General features: G+C 32.2%; 2 protein-coding genes across 2 annotated transcripts in view; one reads left to right on the top strand and one right to left on the bottom strand.

The window, feature by feature from the left end:
* The window catches only part of LOC117175901 (cytochrome P450 315a1, mitochondrial-like), a 584,936-nt gene extending 578,308 nt beyond the window's left edge, over positions 1–6,628 (bottom strand). Inside the window, exon 1 of the mRNA XM_033365765.1 lies at positions 6,450–6,628. The gene's annotated coding sequence lies outside the window, so the exon portion shown is untranslated. The remainder of the gene's footprint in view (positions 1–6,449) is intronic.
* A 2,699-nt stretch (positions 6,629–9,327) lies between these two features.
* LOC117175939 (transmembrane protein 120 homolog) overlaps positions 9,328–10,676 on the top strand; it is an 84,720-nt gene continuing 83,371 nt past the window's right edge. The window contains exon 1 of the mRNA XM_033365805.1: positions 9,328–9,416. The gene's annotated coding sequence lies outside the window, so the exon portion shown is untranslated. The remainder of the gene's footprint in view (positions 9,417–10,676) is intronic.

Genomic DNA, 10,676 nt, shown 5'->3' with positions numbered 1-10,676 from the left:
CCCGTGGATTTAACGCCGCTCGCCCGAGTTAGGATGGCACACCTAGTCCCGTGATTCCTATGTCCATGGTCCGAGGTTATTTGAAGGCAACCTCCGATTCTTTACTGAAAGCGAGAATTTATTTAATGGTATTTGTCTAAATCATAAAAACATATTTTCACAATTTTTTCCCTAGAATTTGCCCGAAGGTCAGACTTGACACAACAAAGTAGCGAAATTTCAAACAGGTGTAAATACTTATATTTTCTTAAATGATTATTTAACTTCTTTCACTAAATGTTAGTAATAATAATAATAATATACATTTTGAAAATTTAATTATTTTTAGAGTTATTCCAATTTTTAGTAAACATCGAAATTGGATGTTTCTTTTTTGCAGTATTTTTTATAAAGTTGATATTTTGCCGCCAATTTGGATTTATTAGACGCAGAATTTTATTAAAATTCGTATTAGGATGTGGAAAGGAATTGTTACAGGCCAGTTTTTCATTAAAAATGAATTTTTTAATTTAAAGAATAATATAATAATTAGCTCAGATAGAAGAAAAAAATAAAAAGAATCATTTAAAATTTCTCTACGGTAACAGTTTTTATTTATTTAATTCCAAGTCAGTAATTTGTCTCTTCTCTAGATCATTGAACTTTTTAAATTGGAAGAATATAGTGATTAAAAATGTAGATTTACAATTTTGAAAGCAGGACATATATTAATTAAAAATAGGCAAATTAAAACTTCTTAGTTCTAAAGACTTACCCGAATTTTAAGTCTTTCTCCATTGCAGAAAAGTAGATTAATTTTCTTGGTGAATAGGAGCCAAGTTTTCAAATTGAAAAAATTCGACTTCACACATTCAATGAATTTTGCAAATAAAGCTGTACTGGGCTAAGTTTTGGAATTGTTCACATGAAAATTTGGTCAGTTACAAGATTTTTCAGTAGGTATGAAATTCAATAGAAACGACAATTCTTGTTAACACATGAAAAAGTATTATTTCAGTGCTAATTTCAGGAATTAGAATAGGACTAGAAAAAACTGTATCCAGTGATATTAAAAATGAGACCACTGGTGGAATTCCAGAGTTTTTTTTCCGCATTGAAAATAACAGAATAAAGTTATCATATTGTAAAAATAGGCACGAAAAATATGAAACCGCATAAGAATATTAGCGGCGCTCAAACAAAAGTATGGCCGAATCCTAATGTGCAATTTTGACTTTTTTAACATCGTGGATTCACAATGAACCAAGTAGAAGCAGAAATAAACTGACCTGTTTTTACATAAAAATTCATTTGTTTTAAAAACGGCAGATCACAACGCAAAATAATATACGCATATATTACCTTTCAGAATTAATAGAGAATTTTTGTGAATCTAAATATGGTGATGTTTTAGTACCATTTTGATTGGAATGAATAAATATTTGCACTGAAAATTAGTGAATTCTTACTGATTCAAATTTGAAGAGTAGCGAGAAATGTTCCCTTTCACAAACTTATACTTTTTTTAACTTTATACCGAAAGTTTTAATGAAAAGTTTCAAATCAGGATTTCAATTGAAAGTCGTTATTATATATTTTTTATAAGAACTAGATTTATTATTTTATTAATGCTTTTTAAAAACAGTTGAATTCATCTAATTTTAACCAAAAATATATTGTAATTTTAAATACAAAACTATTCAATTGATTAAAAAAAGATGGCTTTTAAACCGAAAATTTTATTTACAACCAAATTGTGGACGTTTTAAGCAACAAAGGCGAATGTTCTACAAAACAGCTGAGCTTTCCACCTGTTAATTTTCAACCGAAAAATTGAATTTTCTACCAAAACATTTAAACTTACCACACACAAAGAAGAATTTTTAGAAAAATGGGCATATTTTTAGAAATGTTTTGTTAGTTATTGCTAGTAGAATTAGGCAGGATGCCGGAAAAGATTTTCAAAATCTTTGATTATTAATATATCAATACTAGGACTTTTATCTTGTAATACTTTAACACCGAATTTTTTATTAACCGAATAAAACAATATTTCAAACACAAATTTTCTAATTTTCCGATTTTTTAAATTATTTTAAACAAAAAATTTATTTTCTACCATAAAACATGCATTTTTAATAACATACTTGAATTTTCCACATAATAACTAATTTAAAAAATTTTTTTAATTGTTTAACCTTCAAACCAAAAGACGAATTTCCCTAAAAAAAAAAAAAATTTTCAAACAAAAAATATGAATTCAGCAAAAAAATTAATTTTACACGAAACTAGTGCATTTTTACTCAAGAAAAATTAAATTTCAATAATTTTTAAACTAAAAAAGATCAATATTAAAAAAATTGAATTTACATTTTCAGTCAAAAAATTAATTTTCGACCAAAAAGGCTTTAATAAGAAAATGTGTTTTTTAAGTGTAGTTTAACTTTTACCCAAGAAGTTGAATTTTTAATCAGAAAGGATTAATTTCCAACCAAGTAGCTAATCTTTCAACAAAAGAGATGAATTTTCAACTAAAAATATATATCTTAAAAAAAATATATTTTTTAGCAAGCTAAGAGTTTGAAACTTATTTTAAATATATGTTTTATTTTTAAAACGTATATTCACAAAAAAGAAAGAGATTATTTGAAACATAGTTTTCTGTAATTTTTACTCGTTATTTGTTAATAACTAAGAAGGCGAAGCAAAGTTAAAGGTTTTAGAAAAAATCACAATTTTCTGGCACTTATCTAAGAAAAAATAGTTACAAATAATTATTAAGTGTTTAAACAACTTTTTTATTAACTTTAATCAATAATTAACTACATAAGTGAAAAAGGGACAGAAATGTAAAAATTGCCGAAAAACCCTCAACTATCACGCATCATTGATATGTATGAAGAAAATCGTAAAGAACAATAATTTGTTTAAACAATTATTTTTGCTAAATATAATTAATTACTAAGTCACGCCTAATAAAAAATAGACAAATAGTTGAAAATTTCAGGCAAAAACCGCAAAATTCTACCAAATCAACAAAGATAATATTATTAACAATAACAATAGATTGTTTAAACAATTACTTTTTTAAAACAATGTTTAACCGTCATGAGATGTCAATTCTATTTTCGTAATTGTACGCTCACAGCTACGCAGCCATTCATTTGACTAACCTAGTTTTCTCACAACAAAAATAGACCATAAAAGGTAGAAAATTTCCAAAATTGATTAGGTACAACCAGGTATACGAACTATAGGCAAAGATGTAGAAGGTTCGTACTTAATTCTTGAAGAATGCTTTATAGGTTTTCCCCGCATTTAAATGAGGGATTCAAACTTTAGAAGGCCTTACATTGATATGAGTCGCTTGGAAGCAGTTGCTTTAAATATCTGGGTCATATATCTCTTAAACTTGAGACTATATTGTAGAACCGTTTGCAGTATAATATTTATGAATTTGCAATCTTGTATGTTACATTCAAATATTCAGGACTTATATTACTGTTTACTTCTATTTTATTTGAATAATTGTAGACTTTAAGGCAGTATTTTGTGTGTGTATCGATGGGTTCTACGAAGAATAGGCTATCCTGTCGTTCCCGTTTAGAATTAGGCTAACTTCATTTATAGCTAAGTTTTCAGGAGGAATTAATAACGTATTATTTTTCGAAACATTTTCAACGAATTCGAAACTCCAGCATTTTTAATTACAGTTGATAATGTAATTTAAGCTCCTGTAACTTTCAAAACAATACATTTTTAAATATTTTATTTATTTCAACACTGTGACGGGTTTACTAAATTTCATACGAAATGAAGTTAGTCTAATTCTTATCGGTGCCGAAAAGATAGCCTATTCTTCGTAGAAACCATCGACATATTAGTTATATTTTTCAAGTACAGAATTTGTCAACATGGGAAATAGTAATGGGGAAACGCTATATGATGCAGACGGGATACTAGAGGCTTTCAGAGACTATTTAGGAGACAATTCGGAGATCAAGCTACACACCGAAAAAAAATTCCTGGTACCTGCATACAAGGAATCAACTATTTTGCCTTGTCAGGTTAGGCGACAACTTTCAAAACCTACACTGTTAAAAAAATCTTTTGAATTTTACATTTCTGGTGGATGTAAATAAAAGGACCCTCGTGTATCGGAGTAACTTTACAAATCTATTGTGATATCCAATTCGGCCGATAATTTTACACGCGAAAATGTAAAATTCATTATGCGAAAGAATAAAATAAAATTTATCAGGGCGACAGGTTTCGAACACTCGAAGCTCAAACTTCGTAGAATTTCATGGAGATTGAAGAAACACCAGCCGGACACGTTACACCAGCCGGACTCGTTACCGCACTAACCTAAAACACATAAGATACTATGGGTATTTTTTTGATGTTTAAATATTCCGTAACAAGAATATGAAATATACGTTTGGAATAACTGCATTTTTTCCGTTTCAATAGCAGAAAATGTAAAAGGCAAAATAGGAATAGCTCGAATTCGGTCTATTTTTGTGTGAAAGCTATCAAAAAAGTTGAACATAGCTGTCAATCTCCTCACATTAAGAATAAAAATGCTCCAAAATTGAAGGGTAAAGGCGTCGATAAACAACGAACAAGAGAGACGCTTTCGTATTCACATATTATATGATTAATTATTCTAAATTTTAAATTAATTATAAATAAAAATGTTTACAGGCTCCACCAGGTTAAAATTAAAGATCTTTGGTGAAATTAAAAATCTCGATGTAATTTTGAATCACAGGAAAGTGATTTTACCGACGCATGGTATTTTTGCACGCTGTGACTGAATTTTCCCTCCTGAATATAAAGTTCGTACGAGGGAATGTGTAATTTTATTTTTATCGAGTGTGTAATATTACACTGCTGTTCGAGGGTCCTTTTATTTACATCGCTAGATGATGTAATTTCACATACTTTTGTAAAATCACACAGTGAAGTGTGTGATATTTAAAATGATACAATATGTAATTTTCCGAAACTTTGTAATTTTACACGAATCTTTTTTTACAGTGTAGTTATAATGACAAGGTTCATCTTAGTGATAACAACAAAGAAAATATGTTGCTTCAACTAAAATAACTATCTATTTTGACAAGGCGAAACGAGTTTCAAATTTTAATAATCATAAAGTACATCACATGCGAGTATATTTCATATTATCATGTATGAATCTAATTGTTCTGAATCTCGAAAATTTTTTTCACATTTTCGGAAAAAATTTCTTTTTCTTGAACCTGAATTGCACTGGAAGCAAAGTCTTACATCCAACAGATTCCTGCCATAAACCATGGACTTGAACAACGAAAGAGGTTAGGTGATAGCAAATTTGAACAGTCGTTTTTACATCAAACTTTGAACACTAAATTCACTTGAAATTGTTTATGAAAGAGCCTATTGAACTTATGATCATAAATCTACTCCACTACTATTGAAAACATTTACAAGTGATGTAAGCAATTAAGATTTGGACACAATACTCTACGCAGCATCTCTCTTCTAGATACGCTGTAGAAAAACGTCAACGTGGCCAGATCGTGGCGCCTCCTTACGGAGGGAAAAAACACTAGATATCCAGAATTATCAACTAGAGTTGCCACGCTAATGAAACTAGGTTTCATTTACTTGGTATTATTAGGTTGATATAGTTTATTCAACTGTATTACCATACTTCTATTAGTAAGAAATAGTGCTTTTCATTTAAGAGCGGAAACTTAGGCGCCGCCATGACACTTAGCAGGCATTCAAAAGTTGCGAACATATTTTTGGTAAAATCTACATTATCGTACCTAATTTTAATGTAAAAGTAAATGAAAATGATGTGCCAGGTGCTGAATTATTGAATAAAAAGGTGGGAAAAAATTCCATTTGTTAGTTTAAAAAGTGGTTAAAATGCAGAAAACAACGTACCAAAGGGAAAAGCAGCAACGTATTAATCGGTATGTGGAATGCAGATTATGTTTACACTGCGTATAGTCGTAAGGTTACAAAAGTGGAAAAATAGTGTTTTGTATAAAAATGAAATGATTTTAATAAAAAAATATAAAAAAGGAATGATAAAGCATTTTAAAAGAAATTCAGTTGAAAATTAATTGATTTATTATCATTATAAGTAGAGTCTCAGTTTTGAAATTCACCTAACTTGCAAATTACCGAAGTAAATGCAAATGCGATTTTTTTAGTTCGAAAATTTTTCTTTGAAAATTCGTACGATAAAAATTATGTAATTAATTAATAAAAATCATGTACACTCGAGTCGCGGTACTGTGAAATTCAGCACTGCGAACTCTCGCTACTGAGTACGTTTTTCCCTCGATAGTGGGAATGACGCTATAACCCCTTACCCCCCACTACTCATTTCTACATTTGATGAGATCTTCAAATGTACAAATCACTATAATTTTAATTTCAGTTCATAATCAAACACATTCGAGACTTACGGTAAATATTTTATGTTTGTGATATCTTTCCACTTTTCTTCCGCTCTATTCATTTTAATAATTTTAATGAAAATGATTCAAATCGTCACTACAAGCTTTCAGAAGGTAAACAGTTGACATGCCCAGATAACAATTCGTGCGTGCATGTCATGTGTACGTTGATGCGCGCATGAAATGCATGCCAAAATTCACGATGTTCGTCCACATTTTGTGATTGTAACTGAAGTGCGTGCAGAAGGTGTGGCACAATGCGAGCATGTGTACAATCACCCTGTGACGAAATGTTGTGGCGCGCACAAGCGCGCAACATGAGTACCTAGTGGGGGCATAAAATGTTGAATTTATAAACTAACAAAATTTATTATTTAGTGCTTATGAAAGCTTTAAATTGCCTTTTTAATAAGGTTGCCGTCCTGTAGGTGTAGTGCAACAGAATCACAAAGCAGAATATCATAGATTTAAAAGAGATAGAGAATCTATATTCTTTATAATTATGAGAGTGAAATAAATAAATATATCTGCCCGTCTCTTTCACTCTCGCTCTACGCCGCCATTTTCTGCGCACATGGGACTGTGCGGAACTAGCCGGCTACCCCAGTGCCTTTTGCAACATTGCAATGCGTCGATGTATGCCGGTCCTAGTTTTGTGAGAATCACGAAGTACTATAAGGAGACCGCACGCCATGTATTTCGACTGGCGCCATCTAGCGATCGCCTGTCCTCGGAGTTTTATGCCTTCCCAGATTAAAGCTTCCCTTCAGTGAAAATATAAAAATAGAAATTGTCGTCTGCATTGGAGTATCGAGTGTGTTTATAGGTTAAGTTTGGTTATGTCAAGTGTCAGTTGGTGTCGCGAACGCAGTAATAATGCTTGTATAATTTATACAATTATATGAGTAATGCCAATCAAACAAGAGGAGGTATATGAAAACAATAGAACGCAAATATAGATATTGAGGATTTTGCGTCTAATACCTGTCTTTTTCTGTGCCCTACTACCCGAATCACAGCCCTTAAAAAAATAACGCGACATTGTTGTATCACTTATTATAAAGGTTTTTAGCACTGACACTTTGCACAAGTATTCTTTTCCTCTAAACACAAACAGTTTGCAATTGCACAACGGAATTAATAGGTTATATTTATACCGGTACCAAATTTACATTACATGTTCTCGTGATTCCTAGAGTTTCCGCACGTAGCCCTATCATCTGGAAAGACATGAAAATTTGAGGACAGTCAATCGCGATTGTAGGCTTTTTTCCACTATCCCCGCTATAGGCGTGCTATTTTGTTCATAAATTCCGATACATTTAATTAAACCTTTTTATTTACGCCCTTTAATATAAATAAATAATTTTAGGATATTCAACCCAGGCGCAACGAGCGTTTGCTTCATGCACGCGCGTGCGTCGCATATGCGCCTCCATGGATGGCACATCCCTATTGAAAATTCCTATATAGGTTCTTACATAGGTTCCTATATAGGAACCTACATCTGATCCTACATAGGAACCTATGTTTTACCTATAGGTGCCACCTATAGGAAATGATGAAGGATCCTATACAGGTTCCTGTATAGGATCGTAGTAGGATCCTGTATATGTTTCTGCATAACACCATATCCAGATGCGCAGTGCTATTTTATAGCGCTGAAGGCTGCGCAGAAGTTTTTTTGGTTCTCCAGGAGCACCTAGAGACATACGTACCATTAGGTCCATGAGGTATCATTAATTAGGTACCATCAGTTAGGCACTATTGGGTACCTTATTAGAGAGTGTCCCATACAGGCACCTATACAAGATCCTATAGGTGAAACATATAGCATCCTATGTAGAATCCTATATAGGAATTTTCAGTAGGGATCTGAGTGCTGATCGAACGCACGTCAAGCGGATTAATCCGCCCACAGGCCTCCACAGTGCGCTCATTCTGCGCACCAATTGTTATTTGGGTGTGCGCACACGGATGCACACATGTATCATCTAAACAGATTTGAACATAGTGAATAGTCGCAGGAGTGGTGTCCCGTCATGTGTTCTCACTACTGAGGATGGACCTGCGCTAAATGTTCGCAGTACCGCGACTGGAGTGTAATAAATTACACTCTTTATGTTTGAAAAGTACTCGTCTCTGCGCGCACATAACCTCACCCACATATCACTTACTGCATTTCGCGCAATTTTTCCCTAGTAAAACCACATATTCCTTCAATATTTCCTGCAATATTGCGGATATTGCAGAAAATATGGTAGAAATATTGAAGGAATATGCGGCGTTACTAGGGTTAAGATGTCTTTAATGAACCCTCTGGAATGTCACCTTTTCAAAATATTAAACAGGGTTTTGTAAATCTAATAAAATAATCATGGCATTCCAAGAAGGACGTGCACCGACTGTCATTTTTGCACTTTCCAAAACAGCACTCCTTGTGCGCACCAACCTTTTTTATTTTTAATAGATTTTCTCCTGGTATATTAGACATTTTTTGGGGGAAGTTTTTTAACTTCCAATTGTTCGAAATAGTTTTTTTCGTTAATGTATACTATTCCCACATACGTTTCAGAGAAAAATTGACCGCAACTCACATGGAGTTCGTTCAGGTTTCTCACGGTGTATTTACACGCTCGTCGTATGCAGACGGAAAATGTATCTTCCTCTCATTTTGCCATGTCAGGATACCATGCATTTATAGCACTCTAGATTTTCCACCCAACTGAAAATCAGAGAAAATCAAGAGTGCGATAAATGCGTCGTAACTTCACATGGTAGAATGAGAAGAAGATACATTTTCCATTTGCAAACGACAAGCGTGTAAATACATCTTCACAAGGTGCACTCATCGAGTGAACCTGGAAAAGGGCCGTGGTTTACGAAAGTGAACTGCGAAGTGTGGTGTAAACGTATAAAAAACTAATCTTGTCGACAAAAATTCTCAGAAAAAGTATGAAAGCAACACTGTTATAGGTATGATTAAATAATATGAGATGCTGTTAACTAGAAGAGAGAGCACTTTCTGGTGTATTTCTTAAATAAATTTGGTTTAAAATGCGTAAAATGCTATAAAAACAAGAAAAACATTGTTGCGGTTTAAAAATACGGCGGACGTTAAAAAAACAGTTTGATACCCCAAAATATATGAAATTCAGTATCATGCAGTAATTGTAGTAGACCAGTCTAGTATTTGGGAGTTTACGTATTATAGAATTTATCTTTTACTGACATAATGTACATGGTCAAGTCGAAAAATTGCTATATTTATTTCTGTAATATAATTATTAAAAGATATGTGGATATAATTCGTTTGTGTTAATTATGGCAGAGGTTAGGATTAACGATTACATCATTTTGAAGATAAATACTTTAAATTTTCCGTTAAATTTTGGAGTAGAGTATATACAATGCTTTACGTTCAAGCAATGAATTAGCAGATTTTAAATACAGACGTGAAAAGGACAGCTATCAGAGATGAGGTGGGAGATTGCCGAGATAATGGAATAAGAGAATGTGAAAAACCAGGCTAGGTCAACTACGTGGGGGAAAAATGGTTCCGTTTTTAGCGACACCTGTGTCGGGCGGCGACACTACGTCAGCGTATATGTGTTAGTGCACGTGTACATGTATACAGTGCTCTTGTGCGCGCCAGTATTTTATTATTTTAAGGAAAAAGGAGATAATAAATGCGAAATGAAGCAAATAAGTAACGTGAAATAATAAATAATAGTCCATTTTCATTTTATTTCTTATTTAATATTACTCACTTGCTTCATTTTGCATATATTTAAAATGAATTCATGACACGATTGAAGTGTATTCAAAAATACAGTTTTATTTATATTTTTTTCGAAAAAAAAATCCAAAAACACATGTAACGTAAGTCTTAAAATAATCTCAAGTATAATTTTTAATACAGAGCTAAAAATAGGGAAGATAGTTTGAAATTCGAACTTTTTAGCACAATTTTTGTACTGTCGAAAAATCCTGTCCAAATAAGTAATGTGAACGCTTTGAAATTTAAACAAAATTGAACAATTCTTATTTTTTTTCTTTGCAAATTCTAGAGAGAGTTGAATAGGTATTTTTAGTTTTAATCGATGTTTTGTAATGTTCAGCAGCTCTTATGTCAAAACTATTCGCACTGTTATTATTCTCCTTATGAAAGGAAATTTTCCCTCTTAAAACTGCATTCAGATAGGCAGAAGTCGAATGAAGGTATTGCATTATACA

The sequence above is a fragment of the Belonocnema kinseyi genome, chromosome 1 (genome assembly GCF_010883055.1).
Source record: "Belonocnema kinseyi isolate 2016_QV_RU_SX_M_011 chromosome 1, B_treatae_v1, whole genome shotgun sequence".
Taxonomy (NCBI): Eukaryota; Metazoa; Arthropoda; class Insecta; order Hymenoptera; family Cynipidae; genus Belonocnema; species Belonocnema kinseyi.
This window is presented reverse-complemented; position numbering and strand designations above follow the sequence as displayed.